Raw genomic sequence first — 20,264 nt, 5'->3', positions numbered from 1 at the left:
AACTGTAGCCCATGATTAGCGCTTTCCGTTGGTGTATAATATGTGCGAATTCAATAATGTCTTGGATACGATATGGGCCTCCGTGTAGTGTCATTGTTTGAAGAAAAACGTACGTTTTGAGCCCTTTTCCCTTAGGGTAAGGAGTAGCTTTTTTGCTGCCCTTTTTGCGCAGGCCTTGAATAGGGATTTGGCAAGGGGGTATTTTGGGTGCGTGGTTCTAGTCATGGTGCGAAAAAAAAGAACTTTGCAAAAATCTGACGTAAAGTAAACGTCTTTGATTAATACTCGTTTTTATGCAAATCTTTAGTCTCGAGAATTTGGGAGCAATTCTGCCTAAAGTGAGCGCACTTTTGTGCTTTTGGAGGCTTATTAGTGAGTAATTATTTTTTTTACTTTCATTTCACGTCAGATTGTCTACTTTCCGGGGGGGAAATGCTAAAAAAACATCTCTTTTAGTAATTACAAATAGTGCCTTTAACAGCTTATGGAACTAGCCCATGGATGTATGACTTCGTACATCATTTCATAGCTGACCAATTATAACTCAGAAAGTAAAAGCCCGTGAAGATTCCATTGATCGCTACTGCTATAAGATCGTATTGATTAAGAAGAGCGCTTTTGTGATCCAATTTCTTTGTTATTTTTGGTGTGGGGCTTGCATGCTCCTTGGCTAATTTGAATGTGAATAGCCCAGTTGTGAATAGTTCTTCTCAAGTAAGCACGTGATTGAGTGGAAATTTCTGCTACGAAACCTGCACACAGCACGGTTGAGTGACTCGCCAATATGCCGCGGTTGGAAGTGCTTGTTGGTGGACCTGTATGCTGTGCTGTTTTGCTTTGCTTTGCTGTGCTATGTTTTGTGAGTACTGTTTCAGTTGTAGTTTCAGTTGTAGTTTCAGTTGTAGTTTCAGTTGTAGTTTCAGTTGTAGTTTCAGTTGTAGTTTCAGTTGTAGTTTCAGTTCTAGTTTCAGTTGTAGTCCCAGTTGTAGTCCCAGTTGTAGTCCCAGTTGTAGTCCCAGTTGTAGTCCCAGTTGTAGTCTCAGTTGTAGTCTCAGTTGTAGTCCCAGTTGTAGTCCCAGTTGTAGTCCCAGTTGTAGTCCCAGTTGTAGTCCCAGTTGTAGTCCCAGTTGTAGTCCCAGTTGTAGTCGCAGTTGTAGTCGCAGTTGTAGTCTCAGTTGTAGTCTCAGTTGTAGTCGCAGTTGTAGTCGCAGTTGTAGTCTCAGTTGTAGTCGCAGTTGTAGTCGCAGTTGTAGTCGCAGTTGTAGTCGCAGTTGTAGTCGCAGTTGAAGTCGCAGTTGTAGTCTCAGTTGTAGTCTCAGTTGTAGTCTCAGTTGTAGTCTCAGTTGTAGTCTCAGTTGTAGTCTCAGTTGTAGTCTCAGTTGTAGTCTCAGTTGTAGTCTCAGTTGTAGTCTCAGTTGTAGTCTCAGTTGTAGTCTCAGTTGTAGTCTCAGTTGTAGTCTCAGTTGTAGTCTCAGTTGAAGTCTCAGTTGTAGTCTCAGTTGTAGTCTCAGTTGTAGTCTCAGTTGTAGTCTCAGTTGTAGTCTCAGTTGTGGTCTCAGTTGTGGTCTCAGTTGTGGTCTCAGTTGTAGTCTCAGTTGTAGTCTCAGTTGTAGTCTCAGTTGTAGTCTCAGTTGTAGTCTCAGTTGTAGTCTCAGTTGTAGTCTCAGTTGTAGTCTCAGTTGTAGTCTCAGTTGTAGTCTCAGTTGTAGTCTCAGTTGTAGTCTCAGTTGTAGTCTCAGTTGTAGTCGCAGTTGTAGTCGCAGTTGTAGTCGCAGTTGTAGTCGCAGTTGTAGTCGCAGTTGTAGTCGCAGTTGTAGTCGCAGTTGTAGTCGCAGTTGTAGTCGCAGTTGTAGTCGCAGTTGTAGTCGCAGTTGTAGTCGCAGTTGTAGTCGCAGTTGTAGTCGCAGTTGTAGTCTCAGTTGTAGTCTCAGTTGTAGTCTCAGTTGTAGTCTCAGTTGTAGTCTCAGTTGTAGTCTCAGTTGTAGTCTCAGTTGTAGTCTCAGTTGTAGTCTCAGTTGTAGTCTCAGTTGTAGTCTCAGTTGTAGTCTCAGTAGTAGTCTCAGTTGTAGTCTCAGTTGTAGTCTCAGTTGTAGTCTCAGTTGTAGTCTCAGTTGTAGTCTCAGTTGTAGTCTCAGTTGTAGTCTCAGTTGTAGTCTCAGTTGTAGTCTCAGTTGTAGTCTCAGTTGTAGTCTCAGTTGTAGTCTCAGTTGTAGTCGCAGTTGTAGTCGCAGTTGTAGTCGCAGTTGTAGTCGCAGTTGTAGTCGCAGTTGTAGTCGCAGTTGTAGTCGCAGTTGTAGTCGCAGTTGTAGTCGCAGTTGTAGTCGCAGTTGTAGTCGCAGTTGTAGTCGCAGTTGTAGTCGCAGTTGTAGTCGCAGTTGTAGTCGCAGTTGTAGTCGCAGTTGTAGTCTCAGTTGTAGTCTCAGTTGTAGTCTCAGTTGTAGTCTCAGTTGTAGTCTCAGTTGTAGTCTCAGTTGTAGTCTCAGTTGTAGTCTCAGTTGTAGTCTCAGTTGTAGTCTCAGTTGTAGTCTCAGTTGTAGTCTCAGTTGTAGTCTCAGTTGTAGTCTCAGTTGTAGTCTCAGTTGTAGTCGCAGTTGTAGTCGCAGTTGTAGTCGCAGTTGTAGTCTCAGTTGTAGTCGCAGTTGTAGTCTCAGTTGTAGTCTCAGTTGTAGTCTCAGTTGTAGTCTCAGTTGTAGTCTCAGTTGTAGTCTCAGTTGTAGTCTCAGTTGTAGTCTCAGTTGTAGTCTCAGTTGTAGTCTCAGTTGTAGTCGCAGTTGTAGTCGCAGTTGTAGTCGCAGTTGTAGTCGCAGTTGTAGTCTCAGTTGTAGTCTCAGTTGTAGTCTCAGTTGTAGTCTCAGTTGTAGTCTCAGTTGTAGTCTCAGTTGTAGTCGCAGTTGTAGTCGCAGTTGTAGTCTCAGTTGTAGTCGCAGTTGTAGTCGCAGTTGTAGTCGCAGTTGTAGTCGCAGTTGTAGTCGCAGTTGTAGTCGCAGTTGTAGTCGCAGTTGTAGTCGCAGTTGTAGTCGCAGTTGTAGTCGCAGTTGTAGTCGCAGTTGTAGTCGCAGTTGTAGTCTCAGTTGTAGTCTCAGTTGTAGTCTCAGTTGTAGTCGCAGTTGTAGTCGCAGTTGTAGTCGCAGTTGTAGTCGCAGTTGTAGTCGCAGTTGTAGTCGCAGTTGTAGTCGCAGTTGTAGTCGCAGTTGTAGTCGCAGTTGTAGTCGCAGTTGTAGTCTCAGTTGTAGTCTCAGTTGTAGTCTCAGTTGTAGTCTCAGTTGTAGTCGCAGTTGTAGTCTCAGTTGTAGTCTCAGTTGTAGTCTCAGTTGTAGTCTCAGTTGTAGTCGCAGTTGTAGTCGCAGTTGTAGTCGCAGTTGTAGTCGCAGTTGTAGTCGCAGTTGTAGTCGCAGTTGTAGTCGCAGTTGTAGTCGCAGTTGTAGTCGCAGTTGTAGTCGCAGTTGTAGTCGCAGTGGTAGTCGCAGTGGTAGTCGCAGTGGTAGTCGCAGTGGTAGTCGCAGTGGTAGTCGCAGTGGTAGTCGCAGTTGTAGTCGCAGTTGTAGTCGCAGTTGTAGTCGCAGTTGTAGTCGCAGTTGTAGTCGCAGTTGTAGTCGCAGTGATAGTCGCAGTGATAGTCGCAGTGATAGTCGCAGTTGTAGTCGCAGTTGTAGTCGCAGTTGTAGTCGCAGTTGTAGTCGCAGTTGTAGTCGCAGTTGTAGTCGCAGTTGTAGTCTCAGTTGTAGTCGCAGTTGTAGTCTCAGTTGTAGTCTCAGTTGTAGTCTCAGTTGTAGTCTCAGTTGTAGTCTCAGTTGTAGTCTCAGTTGTAGTCTCAGTTGTAGTCTCAGTTGTAGTCGCAGTTGTAGTCGCAGTTGTAGTCGCAGTTGTAGTCGCAGTTGTAGTCGCAGTTGTAGTCGCAGTGATAGTCGCAGTGATAGTCGCAGTTGTAGTCGCAGTTGTAGTCGCAGTTGTAGTCGCAGTTGTAGTCGCAGTTGTAGTCGCAGTTGTAGTCGCAGTTGTAGTCGCAGTTGTAGTCGCAGTTGTAGTCGCAGTTGTAGTCGCAGTTGTAGTCGCAGTTGTAGTCGCAGTTGTAGTCGCAGTTGTAGTCGCAGTTGTAGTCGCAGTTGTAGTCGCAGTTGTAGTCTCAGTTGTAGTCTCAGTTGTAGTCTCAGTTGTAGTCTCAGTTGTAGTCTCAGTTGTAGTCTCAGTTGTAGTCTCAGTTGTAGTCTCAGTTGTAGTCTCAGTTGTAGTCTCAGTTGTAGTCTCAGTTGTAGTCTCAGTTGTAGTCTCAGTTGTAGTCTCAGTTGTAGTCTCAGTTGTAGTCTCAGTTGTAGTCTCAGTTGTAGTCTCAGTTGTAGTCTCAGTTGTAGTCGCAGTTGTAGTCGCAGTTGTAGTCGCAGTTGTAGTCGCAGTTGTAGTCGCAGTTGTAGTCGCAGTTGTAGTCGCAGTTGTAGTCGCAGTTGTAGTCGCAGTTGTAGTCGCAGTTGTAGTCGCAGTTGTAGTCGCAGTTGTAGTCGCAGTTGTAGTCGCAGTTGTAGTCGCAGTTGTAGTCGCAGTTGTAGTCGCAGTTGTAGTCGCAGTTGTAGTCGCAGTTGTAGTCGCAGTTGTAGTCGCAGTTGTAGTCGCAGTTGTAGTCGCAGTTGTAGTCGCAGTTGTAGTCGCAGTTGTAGTCGCAGTTGTAGTCGCAGTTGTAGTCGCAGTTGTAGTCGCAGTTGTAGTCGCAGTTGTAGTCGCAGTTGTAGTCGCAGTTGTAGTCGCAGTTGTAGTCGCAGTTGTAGTCGCAGTTGTAGTCGCAGTTGTAGTCGCAGTTGTAGTCGCAGTTGTAGTCGCAGTAGTAGTCGCAGTTGCAGTCGCAGTAGTAGTCGCAGTTGCAGTCGCAGTTGCAGTCGCAGTTGCAGTCGCAGTCGCAGTTGCAGTCGCAGTTGTATTTTCTGGTGCCTGGCTACGAGTCACATCCCAGAGGGTGCCTGACTATAAGCCACATCCCAGAGGGTGCCTGACTATAAGCCACATCCCAGAGGGTGCCTGACTATAAGCCACATCCCAGAGGGTGCCTGACTACAAGCCACATCCCAGAGGGTGCCTGACTACAAGCCACATCCCAGAGGGTGCCTGACTAGAGGACATCATCCTATGTGATTGAAGCACATCAAACATTGGTAGATGGCTAGAAAATGATCTTGTTAATTTAAGGGGTCTCGGTTTAAGACTTGGTCCCTCTTAGAAAACTTTTTGGTTTAGACCCTCAAATGGTGTTGGAAGTCCTATCCCCTACATGGTTCCTTTCTGTTGATATATGCCTTTAAAAGTGCTTGCCCTAACCAAGTTTTTTTGTGTGGATCTTTTTAGTGCCTGACTACGAGCCACATCCCAGAGGGTGCCTGACTACGAGCCACATCCCAGAGGGTGCCTGACTACGAGCCACATCCCAGAGGGTGCCTGAATACGAGCCACATCCCAGAGGGTGCCTGACTACGAGCCACATCCCAGAGGGTGCCTGACTACAAGCCACATCCCAGAGGGTGCCTGCCTAAAGGGCATCATCCCATGTGATTGAAGTTCATCAAACATTGGTAGATGGCTAGAAAATGATCTTGTTAATTCATTGGGTCTCGGTTTAAAACTTGGTCCATCTTACAAAGCATGGTGGTTTAGACCCCCAAATGGTGTTGGAAGTCCCATCCCCTACAAGGTTCCTTTCCTTCGATAAATGCCTTTAAAAGTGCTTGTCCTAGCCGAGTTTTTTTTAAATCTTTTTAGTGCCTGACTACAAGCCACATCCCAGAGGGTGCCTGACTACAAGCCACATCCCAGAGGGTGCTGACTACGAGCCACATCCCAGAGGGTGCCTGACTACAAGCCACATCCCAGAGGGTGCCTGACTACAAGCCACATCGCAGAGGGTGCCTGACTACGAGCCACATCCCAGAGGGTGCCTGACTACGAGCCACATCCCAGAGGGTGCCTGACTACAAGCCACATCCCAGAGGGTGCCCGACTTCGAGCCACATCCCAGAGGGTGCCTGACTACGAGCCACATCCCAGAGGGTGCCTGACTACGAGCTACATCCCAGTGGGTGCCTGACTACGAGCCACATCCTAGAGGGTGCCTGACTACGAGCCACATCCCAGAGGGTGCCTGCCTAGAGGACATCATCCCATGTGATTGAAGCACATCAATCATTGGTAGATGGCTAGAAAATGATCTTGTTAATTCAAGGGCTCTCGGTTAAACCCTTGGTCCCTTGTAGAAAACATGTTGGTTTAGACCCCCAGATGGTGTTGGAAGTCTCATCCCCTACAAGGTTCCTTTACTTCGATAAATGCCTTTAAAATTGCTTTAAAAGTCAGTTTAAGCATTAGTGATGATCGTCTGGGACCAATTTAATTGAGCTGTTTAGGCAGAAAATATTGCTAAAACAGTTCTCTATTATTTTATGCTTGGATCCTTTTTGTGCCTCTAAGCATCTCTATGAAATTTGCCCCTGATGATCTATGTCTTTATATGGTTTGTACTAATGTAGTACATTGTAATTTTCTTTCAGATGATTGTGACGACTGCTTACCAGCCATCCCGTCAACATGGACCATGAAGATGTGACAGCACAGTACAGAGAGAGAGAGACACGTCATGGCTTGAGGCAGCTACATACCAGGGTCCAAAATGGAATATGAAGGTAAGATGTCTTTTAAGTTAAGCTTGAGTTGAAAGTTTAGAAATCAATTAAAGTGCATAAAATAGACATTTCTTGGATCTCATAATTAAAGTTAGTCCCATTTACCTTGCACGAATACCGCATGTTAAAGGGCCAGGAGCGTCACTGAGTGAGGGATATGCATGCTTTATAAAAAGCCATTATTGTTACTATTATGCACAAATCTTCGATCTTTAAATCCAAGTCGCAATCTAACTGGTTTATTTTTCGGTTTTTGATCATATTACAGGACTAACGCAGTCGAACAACTTTGAGTTGGACACATCAAGATGCTGAGCCACCTTATGCAGTACCATTTAAAATCAGCATAGCATACAACATCATCATCACCACCTCATCTAAGGCGTCATGACAACAGATGAACACATTGTCAACAGAATGGAACCCAAGTACACGAATGAGACGAAGAGACAGACCAAGTTGGCGTTTAGATGGATGACATCAAGCAACAAGCACAAGAAAGATCAAGGTGGAATGGTGATGAAGAAGCCTTCCTTCTGCAGTATGGAGCCACATAGGCTAGATATTATGTCACTTACAATAACAAAAAGAAAAAGATTTGTGAAGATTTCACATTTCGTTGGCCTGTTTAATTCATTCTTGGAAGTATATGTGCTTTTAGAAATATTGTCAACATACTTGAAATGAGGTACTTCATTACAAGTATGTAGACAGAATACATAATAAACTTGTATCGAGGTACTATACAAGTTCATGTATTCACATACAACAGTTGCATGTTTGTAATGAGGTACTTCATTACAATCATGTAATTATAACATGCTTGCAATAAAGTACCTTATTGCAAGTATGTAAAAGTTTCATGTGCGTAACGAAGTACCGCATTACAACCATGAAACAAGTTAAGTTAGTTTGTAATGCAGTTTGCTAATTACAAAATACGAAACAACATAATTTTATTTGTAGTAAATTCATAACAAATAAAAAGAGAATTTTTTTTAATGAGTGTGTTTAAGTGTTTATTAGACATTAAGTTTTGTATTGTTACTACTTAATTTGAATAATGAATCAAATATAAAATGTAACTTTTGTAATGTGTCATTCTGTCTATCAATTATTTATTAGTCTAATTGTTTACATGGTATTTGTTCTGGGGTAGCTTACATGGTGGCCACCATGGTTTTTTGTTGGTAACTCTGCATAAAGCTTTTAATGTGAAAGGTCATGCCATTGTGTCGTGTGAAAATGGAGGTTGGTTAAGAGTACTCATTAAACGAGTTTATTTCAGTACAAAGGTCATGACAATGTCATAGGGTACTCAATAACAAGGTTATTTAATTACAAAGGTGATGACAATGTCATAGAGTACTCATTAACGAGGTTAATTAATTACAAAGGTGATGACAATGTCATAGGGTACTCATTAACAAGGTTATTTAGTTACAAAGGGAATGACAATGTCATAGAGTACTCATTAACGAGGTTGTTTAATTACAAAGGTTATGACAATGTCATAGAGTACTCATTAACAAGGTTAATTAATTACAAAGGGAATGACAATGTCATAGAGTACTCATTAACGAGGTTATTTAATTACAAAGGTCATGACAATGTCATAGAGTACTCATTAAAGAGGTGATTTAATTACAAAGGTATTGACAATGTCATAGGGTACTCATTAACGAGGTAAATAACTAACAAAGGTCATGACAATGTCATAGAATACTCATTATGAGGTTAAATATTTACAAAGGTGATGACAATGTCATAGAGTACTCATTAACAAAGTTAATTAATTACAAAGGGAATGACAATGTCATAGAGTACTCATTAACGAGGTTATATAATTACAAAGGTGATGACAATGTCATAGAGTACCCATTAACGAGGTTAATTATTTACAAAGGGAATGACAATGTCATAGAGTACTCACCAATGAGATGATTTAATTACAAAGGTTTTGACAATGTCATAGGGTACTCATTAACGAGGTTATTTAATTACAAAGGGAATGACAATGTCAGAGTACTCATTAACGAGGTTATATAAATACAAAGGTGATGACAGTGTCATAGAGTACTCATTAACGAGGTTAATTATTACAAAGGTATTGACAATGTCAAAGGGTACTCATTAACAAGGTTATTTAATTACAAAGGTGATGACAATGTCATAGAGTACTCACTAATGAGGTGATTTAATTACAAAGGTATTGACAATGTCATAGAGTACTCATTAACGAGGTTATATAATTACAAAGGTGATGACAATGTCATAGAGTACTCATTAACGAGGTTAATTAATTACAAAGGTATTGACAATGTCATAGGGTCCTCATTAACGAGGTTATTTAATTACAAAGGTATTGACATTGTTTAGCTGTATAGAGTACTTATTAACAAGGTTTTATAATTAAAAAGGTCATGACATTGTCTTAGCTGTATAGAGTACTCATTAACAAGGTTGAATAATTACAAAGGTCATGGCATTGTCTTAGCTGAATAGAGTACTCATTAACAAGATTTTATATAATAATAATATAAAATAATAATAATGATAAATAATTTTCAGAGAGGGGTAACATTACAAATAAGCAATTGTTGTAATGGTTACACACTCAAATTTATTACGATCCCTTTTGTGGGGTGGGAGATGACAACCTTCACGTGGTCCACCCTGTTGTTAACTAATTGTCATCAAACAATACAGCTGTATATACGTATGTATATATAGCTCTATGCATTTTAAACCAGTAACCCCATCAGGCTCGATGAACTTTCAAGAATGTTCATGATCAGTCAATGACCATGCCTAAAACAGTTCATAACATGTTCATTAGAGCAGATCATGAACCAAGTTCAAGAACTGTTTATCTGTTCAATTGATGGACGTTTGATAGGGGAACAAAAGGGAAGCGACGAGTTCTTTATTGGCCTTTTAAAACCAGCAGGGTCATTGCCAGGTGATAAAGGCCCCAGCAGATGGCGAGGGCCTTTATTGCACGGCAACATACGTTTAAGAACAAGTCACTACTCTTTTATTCCCATTAATAGTAATGCCCTTTTGTTAAAAAGCGCGCTTAGAAATAGATATGTGTGCGCACTTACATTACGCCCTGTTACTAAAAGCTATGAATTGCGTGTTTGGCATGAGTATATTGGCGTACGTGCAAGCCTGACACGCGGAAGCCAGCCGGTTATAAACAGCTCCAGCTGGGCCCAATTTCATGGCTCTGCTTACAGTAAGCAGAGAATCAGTGCTTACCGAAGCAGGGAATTATGTGTATACGGCAAGCGTACTTCACAGGTTAGCGGAAAATTTTGGCTTTTGCGCGTGCCTACTCCACATTTCTAGGCATTCTGCGCTTAAAAGGCTAGCAATGAAATCCGGTTATAAACGGCTCCAGCTGGGCCCAATTTCATGGCACTGCTTACGGTAGGCAGAGAATCAGCGCTTACGGTAGCAGGGAATTCTGTGTATACGGCAAGCGTATTTCACAGGTTAGCGGCGAATTCTGGCTTTTGCGCATGACGTTTCTAGGCATTCTACGCTTGAAAGGCTAGCACATAAAACCGGTTATAAACAGCTCCAGCTGGGCCCAATTTCATGGCACTGCTTACAGTAAGCAGAGAATCAGCGCTCTCCGAAGCAGGGAATTCTGTGTATACAGCAAGCATATTTCACGGGTTAGCGGCAAATTTTGGCTTTTGAAAGCTGGTTATAAACAGCTCCAGCTGGGCCCAATATCATGGCTCTGCTTGCCGTAAGCAAATAATCAGCGCTTACGGAAGCAGTGAATTCTGTGTATATGGCAAGTGTATTTCACGGGCTTGCGACGAATTTTGGCTTTTGCGCAAGCCTACTCCACGCTTCTAGGCATTCTACGCTTAAAAGCCTACCTCAGAAATTTGGCGCTTGCACGTAAGCGGGGAATCGTGATGGTAAGCGCGGAATTCGGCGGTAAGCAGAGCCATAAAATTGGGCCCTGGTCATTCTCAACCATTTAAACACCTCAGGTGTAGCGCTCTCAACCAATAGGAGTAGCGAAACTGTCTTGGGTATTTATGAATGGATTTTTATAAATTTCATGAATTTTCAGTAAAACTTCCGTCTAAGCTTTCTTAGTTTGCAGTTTATTAACTTTAATGCATTATCATAACTCGACTGTGTATCAGCTCCCTGGCATTATGTTATTTTTAGTATCCGTATGTCATTGCTGGTAATGCTCATTAACATAATTATCAATCACTTTACTTTGAAGTGTTTTCTTTTGCCATTAGGTCTAAGCTATAGTAAGTTTTAAAATGTTCAATTTGTGTTGCCAGGTTTTTATTCATTCAAACTTACATTTATCTTCATGAAATCAAGTACAAACAATTGGTTTTGTAAAGGATAACCAATAAACAAAGCTGTTTATTGAGGCAGAGAAAAATAGAGCTTAACATTCAGTGTACAAGTATGGCTTTTGAGTAAAATAAATGCATTGGTCATGTGAAACAGGAAACAACTGTGTGATGTAGACTGATCATTGTAAAAAATAGTAGAAATACCCCTGCCCTGTAAAACAACCGTGCATTGTTTTGTCAAAATGTCAAAGGAAAAGGGGCCTGTGTGAATTATGATTTGTTAACCTATAAAAAATCCGGAAAAAACCTTAAGTTATTTGGTTTGTATCCCACTCCAGTGAATTTGTCTTTGTTCACCCCAAAATCATTTACAATTTGCCCAGTCAGTAATTTCCTTTGATATGATTTGAAACTTTGCACGGTGGAAGTTTTATTAAAGAGATAGTACACAGTAAAACATCTGTTTTGAGAAGTGTTTGTTTTAAAGACCGTTGGTTAACGATTCTTTATGCCAGCACTTCAAACATAGAATTAATCTGCAACAAAACATTTCAAAAAGTGATTGCGTTTTTAAAAACCTGTGTAATTTGTGTCAACATGGAAAGAATTTTCCCTTTATATAGGAATACAAGCTGGAAAGCATTACCGCTGTAACGATTCTTATGTTCAATTTGTGAGAGGGGTTCAAAATTGTTACACCTTTTTCATCCCCATAATGTACAAAAAAGATGAAATGTTTCTCAAAATGCGATTATCTAAAGCTGTTTACTAAGCTTCACCGCAGTTATAAGTTTTTACTGACCCATTATTTGAAAGTTGAATATTATCTATAGGAATACAATCTGGGAGGCAATAAAGGCACTGTACACGTTTGGTAATTGTCAAAGACCAGTATTCTCACTTGGTGTATCCCATCATAAGCATAAAATAACAAGCCTGTCATAAATTGGGCTCAATTGGCCATCGAAGTTGCGAGAAAACATTTGGTGTGCTTGCAGCTAGGAATAAAATACTTCTAGCTAGAAGTCTTTTAATATTTTAGTTAGAAATAACCCCTTTCTCAAAAATTACGTTACTTCGGAGGGAGTCGTTTCCCAGAATGTTTTATACCATGAACAACCGCTCTCCAATGCTCGTTACCAAGTCAGTTTTTAAGTTAATTGTTTTGAGTAATTACCAAACGTGTACCTTCCCTTTAACGCTTCTCATTTTAATTTTTTGGGAGAATAAAAATAGGAAGGATAATCCCAATAGGAATATAATCTGAGAAGCATTACCGCGGTAATGCGTGTTATGATCGGGGAGGGGGGGGGGGTCAAGCGTTTGTAACAGGAAGCGAAGTATAATTTTTTTATCTAAAACTTGCACTGTAGGGCTTACTATCCAACTGCTATAGGCCCTACTCCTCACCGCATGTATACAGTTTTATGGCATTCCAGAGTTCAATATGGTCCAACTGGAAAGAATTTAGTCAAATTAGGATACAATAGGGATACAATCCGAGAAGCGTTACTGCGGTAATGCTTTTATATTCAATTTGGGGGGGGGGGGGGGAGGGGAGGGAATAAAAAGTGGTACCCCGTTTTCCATACCCGGACGTAAATGTACTTCTTAAACGATGCATTGTACTATCCAAAGCTGTCGTACTTCTTACCACTTAAATTTTTTTCCACTGGTTTTTCAGAGTTTCATTGTCATAATGGGAAGAATAGTTCCTATAGAAACACAATCTGAGAAGCATTACCGCAGTGACGCTTCTTACATTAAATTTTGGGGTCGCCAGAAGCCATTGGACACTATTGGTAATTGTCAAAGACCAGTCTTCCCACTTGCTGTATCTCAACATAACATGCATATAATAACAAACCTGTGAAAATTTGGGCTCGATTGGTCGTCGGAGTTGCGAGATAACTATGACAGAAAAAAACACCCTTGTCACGCAAAATTGTGTGCTTTCAGATGCTTGATTTCGGGACCTCAAATTCTAAACTTGAGGTCTCGAAATCAAATTCGTGGAAAATTACTTCTTTCTCGAAAACTACCCACTTCAGAGGGAGCCGTTTCTCACAATCTTTTATACTACGAACCTCTCCCCATTACTCATTACCAAGTAAGGTTTTATGCTAATAATTATTTTGAGTAATTACCAATAGTGTCCACTGCCTTTAAGCTATTTTTCTGTGCTTAGCAAGTGTTTGTGCTTCCAGGCATAATGAAATTAGGCCTACGTTCCAGTCTATTTCCTGGCAGGCAATACATTCCACTGCTCATATTATGAAAAATGCTGTATAATAACGACCAAATAAATAGAAGGCTGGATTTCTGCACAAAAATATTGGAAAAAGTCATACAAATTGAACTTTGATAGCGCCCTCTATTGACAGGCTAATTTCATTATGATTCAAATTATATCGCCAATTGTTCTTCACCAATGTTCTCCAATAATTTCACGAAATCGCCTTAAAAATTACAGATTATTCTTCATCCATCAACCAGTTAATTCTCGCCCGTGCGTGCAGTATAGAAGTGAGTAGGACTTTTCTTCTTTTGTTATCTCTAAAGATGGGATATTGGTATTTTTAAGTATGGGGCTCGTGATCAGTGTGATGATCAATCATTGATGGTTTGCTGCGTGCATGGGAATGTTTGTTATTTACCAGTTACGATATGGTAGTGTTTTACCGTAGTTACAGAAGTTCCGGAGTACCCAATCATCAAGTGGTTGATTATTAAGGTTACTAGTGCTGTGTCTCTTCTCTTTGGGCCTAATAATAATCCAGTTGATCTCATTGTTTTGTGTACATGCTGTATTACCTATAAAAAAAGAATTATAATAATTGACACTAGGCCTAGGCCTGTTTCGTTGTCTACGGATATGTGATGTGTGCTTTGTTTACCCACGCCTGCTTCTTCTATTCTGTGGAAGAGGTAAAGACATCACCAATCAGTGGTAAAGCTCGTTCATTTCAACAATGGATGAAGGTAAGTGAATTTTCTCATTTGCTTTCACCTTTTTTGTTAACAGTACAGTACTCTTGATGTTGGAACTGTAATACTTACCTTCATTGGTGATGATCAGTGTTGTAGCCATGGTGGGCGACGGTGGGCGGGCCTGCCCAGTACTGACATGTTCCGCCTGGCACTTCAGCTGAAAAACAGACTGCCAATACCACAACTAGTTCCAATGGTAGGTCTTGTATTGCATAATGGTCATCAGCCAGTGGGGCAGTTGAACATCTTCTGTGATTAATTTGTGGGCAGAAGTTTTATTGGGCTCTTAAAGTCACCTGGAAGTGGTATTTTTTAAAAATAAAGCTTTTGTCACTAATGTGTTTTGATGAGTGGAATGTGAATCAGTTAACTAAGGTTTTAAAAAATCAGTTCTTATGTTATTTACAAATTTAACAGTAGACCCCGACCCGAGAAGGCGCTGTTCGTGATGTCAATCGAGGCAGACTTTGCCTGTAATGCGTAGAGTAAACACAATTGCAAAATGTACGGACCAAGTCGTGAGTTTGTACTTTTAAAAACAAAAACAAAAGTTTTTTTCCGGCAATGCCGACCAGGTGTATTGCTGCTGAATGCAGAAAAACACTTTTTGAAATGTACCAACTCACGACTTGGACGTACATGTACTTTGCACGTGTGTTTATTATACGCATTGCAGGCAAAGTCTGCCTCGAATGGCGTCACAAAAGGGGTAGGCGGAGTCAGCCCCCCAAACAACTTTATATATTTTTTTAACATATAAATCGTGACAAACAATTACTAAAAAAATTATATACTCTTATGTTTGAAAGAAAAAAATTCTACTTCCAGGTGACTTTAAGTTTGTACAATGATGCTTTAAGGCAAAATGAGTTGTCTTTCGACCCTTGTCATTTTTTATTTAATTTTTGGAAATCTGAAAAGAGCAAAAGCTATACTCTGCTACTTTGAAAACTCTAGGTTTATACAACCTTTTGTTCAAAATTTATGAAAGGAGATAACACCAAGAGATTTGAGCAACTGAAAAAGGTTGAAAGCCCTTTCTGGTTTAAAACCCTTTACATCCACATGTATGAACTGCTAGACAAACTGCTTAGGCCTGCAGACATCCCGCTCCTCCGCCCCTTTGACATAATATCGGAGGAACCACCTGCAACCGAGTGGAAATGACCAAAAACACTTTTCCAAAAACAAAGTGTCACCCGCCAGACAAATGTTTTGCTGCATTTGGCCTGGCAGACGCTCTGCTCCCCCCCCCCCCCAACTTTGTATAGGGAATGGTGTTATTGGTCATTTCAACTTGGTTTATGTGGCTCCTCCGATGTTTAACCTGGGGGTTGGGAGAGGAGGAGTCTGGCGGGCCCAATGCAGCAAAAACCTTGTCTGGCGGCTGATACTGGTTTGGGGAATAGTGTCATTGGTCATTTCAACTTTGTTTGAGGTGGTTCCTCTGATGTTTACTTAAGTATGGGGGGGGTGTCGGGCGGGCCCAATGCAGCAAAACTTCTGTCAGGCAGCTGAATACTGGTATTAAGAATAGTGTTAATCGTCCTAATTCTCTATGGTCATTTCAACTGCGTTTCAGGCTGTTCCTCTGATGTTTAACCCGGGGGGGGGGGGGGTGTGTCTGGCGGGCCCCTGGATGGCGGGCCCCTAATTCGCGGGTCGCCTGGAAAATTACCACGTCGTGTAAGGGAAACCTTCCAGTACCACAAAACGGACCTTGTTCATTTCCAGACTTTGCTAGCTGCAGTTCCTTGGGGAGTGATTGACTACAACGACATTAACGATGCTTGGGATACGTTCAGTGATTTCTTCCTCAATTGCGTCAAGGAGTGTGTTCCTGTCCGAAAAGGTAGCAAGAGAGCTAAGCCCTGGATCACCGAGGAACTTCATCGGCTCATCCTTGAGAAGCAAAGGTTGTTTAAACGAGCTCGTGTAAGTGGAACTGAGACAGCTTGGAAACAATTTAAACTTGTCAGGATCAAAGTACGCAATCTCTCCAAAAGGGCGTACAGTGACTTCGTAACTGATTTGTTTAAGAAAAGAGATAATCGGAAAACTGTCTGGTCTTTTGTGAAGTCCAAACACAAATCTTCTCAATCTACCAATTCTTATTTCATCAATGGTGAAAATATAAGTGACCCATCTCGGATTGCAAATGAGTTTAACTCTCTTTTCGCCAGTTTTTTCTCCGGATCCACCGACCAGGACCGTGTCACTTCTCCCACGTTGGAATTTCCCCCGTTGGAACGTTTTTCCATCACTTCAACTCAAGTTTCGTCTGAGATTCGGAATCTTTCCGCACACAAAGCATATGGACCTGGTGGTATTAGCGCCCAAATGTTGAAACTTGCTGCCCCAGCCATTGTTCCTGTTCTCACAACTTTTTACAACCACACTCTTGCTTCAGGTTGTCTTCCAAGTGCGTGGAAACGTGCTAATGTAGTGCCCGTCTTCAAAAAAGGAGAAAAGAGCAACTTGATCAATTACAGACCCGTTTCTTTGACTCCAATAATCTGCAAGCTTTTAGAAAAAATCTTGTGTCGTCAAATTCTCGACCACTGTCAAATCAACGGACTTGTAGCTGACCGGCAACATGGGTTCATTCCTGGGAGGTCTTGTTCTACAGCATTGGTGTCAGCTAGTTCTCGATGGCTTCAATCTTTGGACGCACGGGTACCTGCAGTGGATGTAATCTCCTTAGATTTCAGTCGTGCGTTTGACACTATAAGCCACGATATTCTTGTTAAGAAACTCCAACTTTGCTACAACATAAAGGGTGCTGCTCTTGACTGGATTGAGTCGTTTGTAACAAACTGCCTGCAACGAGTTGTCTACAAAGGCTGTACTTCAGACTGGCTACCGGTCGGTTCAGGAGTGCCACAGGGCTCTGTACTTGGCCCCCTGCTCTTTGTTTTGTACGCGAACGATCTTCAGCTTCAACTTTCTTCAAACCTTGTACAGTACGCAGATGACACATTTTTGTTCAAAAATGTTACAACTGACGCGCCGGATTCTCTACTTCAGAAGGACCTAAACACTATAGTTAACTGGGCTAAATTGAACTGTTTGCGCTCAAATGCTGACAAGTGCAAATCGATACGGTTGACTTGGCGACGTATGAGCAAACCAGAATACAATCTTGGAAACTCCCCCCTGGAATGTGTGGACTCCATCAAGCTTCTAGGCTGTATATTCCAGAGTAACTTATCTTGGGATCTACAAGTGCAGGCTGTTACTTCAAAATGTAATAGACTGATTGGTTTGATTCGCCTCATCTCTGGCAACTGTCCTTCGTGCGTATCGCTCCATTTGTTCAAGACTCTTGTGCAGCCAATCTTGGACTACTGCTCACCCGTCTGGTGGGTTCACCGTAAAAAACACATCATATCAATCGAATCGGTACAGCGCAGAGCCAGCAGGATGATACTTCGGCAAACATATATGGAACAGCCTTATCAAGAAAGACTGAAGACTCTGGGTCTTATGTTGCTGTCTGACAGAAGAATTTTTTTAAACATTTGCTTTATTGTAAAACTGTTGATGTCCACTCGGTATAGTTTTATGAATGACTTAACTAATCTGTCTAAAGTTAACTCCCGTCACACAGAACTGCTCACTTTTCATCACCTAAAACCTAGGACGGATGCTTATAAATTTTCTACCATTGTTCGCTTTCCTAAAATGTTCTCAGAGCTCACTTTGGATACCAGGAATGTTTTGATTTTGGAGGGGTACAAGTCCTTTCGTATGAAGCTGAGGGGGGAATTTTTAGTATGTTAAAAGTGCTAGTGGTTTTAATTGTCTAAGGGGTCTTTGTGCTTTTTGGGTGGTGTTTGGGGAGGCTCTCTGCTATCGTTGTCCTCGAGCCCAGTGGGTTGGCATGAATCTGTGAGGGTGCACTCTGTGCCAATTTTATTTTTTCTGGGGGTTTTTAGTCCATTCTATGTTTTTTATTATTTTCAATTGTTGTCCCTTCCTCTTATCGCTGCGGTGTTTTGTTGTGGGTGTAGTTTTTTGTTTTCAATAGTCTGATTTTGTTGTGTTTTAATGATTTCTATTGTGTGATTCTTAAATGTTTCAGTGCAATCACCTTTTTATATTGTATAATTATTTTTTTATCGTTGGCAGGGGTCTGGTTTTACACATCTTTTGATGACAGTTTTTTACTTTTGTTTTAGCCTTGACAGCCCCTGTACAACTTGCAACTATTGTGTATGTCTAAAGATTTAAAATAAATAAATAAATAAAAATGCAGCAAATGTTTTGTCGGGCGGCTGATACTGGTATTGGGAATAGTGTCATCATTTGTCATTTCAACTTGGTTTACAAGGGGGTCTGATATTTAACGTGGGGGGGGGTCTGGCAGGCCTAATGCAGCAAAACCTTTGTCTGGTGGCTGATACTGGTATTGGGAATAGTGTCATCATTGGTCATTTCAACTTGGTTTTCCTCAGATGTTTAACCCAGGAGAGGGGGGGGGGGGTGTCTGGCGGGCCCAATTCAGCAAATCTCAAGTCTGGTGGCTGATACTGGTATTAATTATAGTGTTATTGGTCCTTTCTCTATCTGGTCATTTCAACTGCGGTTCCTTTGTTGTTTAACCCAGCTACTAGCATACTTGTTGTTATTAAATTATGGGCTCTTACGTTTTAAAAGAATACCAGGTCGACGCGTGGGGCCAGGGCTGGAGCTCCAGAAAGGGGGTGTTTTTAGAATTATGTATTTCAAGAGGCAGTATCACTGAGTATGGATTGAATTTTTGGTGCATCTTCATAAACCCTTGGAGTATCAAGAAGACGACAGGCCTAACCATGCCGGATTAACATGAGTTGAGATTTGTGAGTTTGGTGTTATTTACCGAGCTTTGTTTGTTTTGATTGGCTGTTTGCAGGGAAGAGGTTGAATCAAGGAAGAGGCTTAGTGAGAACAATGCAGAGGACAAGTAGTTTATTTATTTGTTTATTTATTTATTCACCCAGGCTTTAAAAACTTCAAAACACACAGCAACAATAAGTAGAAATGTATAACTTTTGCATTATTAGTAAAATAATTAGAGACATATCAACAAAAAGCAAGCAGAAGCCTATATGGATTGCCCAATAGGGAACCAAATCACTATTCAGTTCTTGAATTGGTCTCAACATTTTGACTAGCTTGCTCTAGTCATCGTCAAGAGACTGACTCCGGGGTAGTGCAGTTAATTATGATCCTATAAAGCTAAAGTAGTTTTCCCAGCCAATTTTCTATACCTGCGCCAGGGTATATTTACAAAGCAGGACAGTTCTTTTCAGAACAAGTTTCCCCAAAATCTGATATTCTACTCTTTGCGGTAGTAAAATAAAGCAAGACAGTTCTCTAAAGAACAAACTCTACCTGGCAAGTAGAAACACACATGGTGTTTGTTACCGCAAACCAAATACAATTGATAACCTCACCATGCAAAGCCTAAATTCTTTTGTACCCTTTTCACTGATGAAAGAGGTTTCTAAAAAAAGTATTGCCTTGTTAGTGATTTCCAATCCATGTTTAGTTTCACCTCACATGTAGGTACTTTTTTCCCCAAAAGACTTCGTTGGATTAAAACACAAGTGCTTTATTTGTCTTTAAAAAGACAAATTTGTCTTTAAAAAGACAAATAGGTAATTAATATCTGCAAATTATTTATTATGGCCCATCAAAATGAACTAGGCATTTCTGAGCTTTTAAGAAACTGGTGATTGTTAAATGTAATACTGTAAAAAATTAACTATGCCTAGTGCTAGTGATCAAATGCACACAAAACATGCAACTACACATGTAGATCATTCAGACTGAATTTCTTCGTTTAACAGCAGCTGATGTAAATTTGTCCGATATTTGTTGTCTATTGTAGGTTGCGTAGAGAAGCCCTACAGAAGTACATTCGGCGAGCAGTAGCGTCTAGACAAACCGTAAGTACAGTCTTTCTAATGATTTTTCTCCTGTAGATGATCAGCGTATATTAATAGAAACATGAGTCTTTAACCAATAGTTCTTTTCCTAACCAACACTATTCAAAAAGAGACTCACACGGTGTTATCACAAAATGTTCTTATAGTTATAATTCCACCATACAAAGTTTCAAATTCTACTAATGGTGGTGGGCATCAAATAGGTGGGGGTGGGGTGTGACAAGGGGAGAGGGGCACAATATCAAATGTCCCCCCCCCCCAATCTTTTTGACCACCTTGATCATGAAGCCAAAGTATTGCACTGTGTAAGACCAACCCTGTGTCTCGCCATGGGCATT

At 41.2% G+C, this 20,264-nt stretch overlaps 2 long non-coding RNA genes across 2 annotated transcripts; both read left to right on the top strand.

The window, feature by feature from the left end:
* The first annotated feature begins 5,997 nt into the window (after positions 1–5,997).
* On the top strand, positions 5,998–7,965 carry LOC139951605 (uncharacterized). Its single transcript, XR_011787807.1, has 3 exons — positions 5,998–6,165; positions 6,525–6,656; positions 6,925–7,965. It is a non-coding gene; the product is annotated as an uncharacterized lncRNA (long non-coding RNA).
* A 5,430-nt stretch (positions 7,966–13,395) lies between these two features.
* LOC139951251 (uncharacterized) lies at positions 13,396–19,913 on the top strand. The gene is made up of 3 exons (XR_011787742.1): positions 13,396–13,528; positions 14,028–14,189; positions 19,869–19,913. It is a non-coding gene; the product is annotated as an uncharacterized lncRNA (long non-coding RNA).
* Positions 19,914–20,264: the final 351 nt, after the last annotated feature.

The sequence above is a fragment of the Asterias amurensis genome, chromosome 19 (genome assembly GCF_032118995.1).
Source record: "Asterias amurensis chromosome 19, ASM3211899v1".
Taxonomy (NCBI): Eukaryota; Metazoa; Echinodermata; class Asteroidea; order Forcipulatida; family Asteriidae; genus Asterias; species Asterias amurensis.
This window is presented reverse-complemented; position numbering and strand designations above follow the sequence as displayed.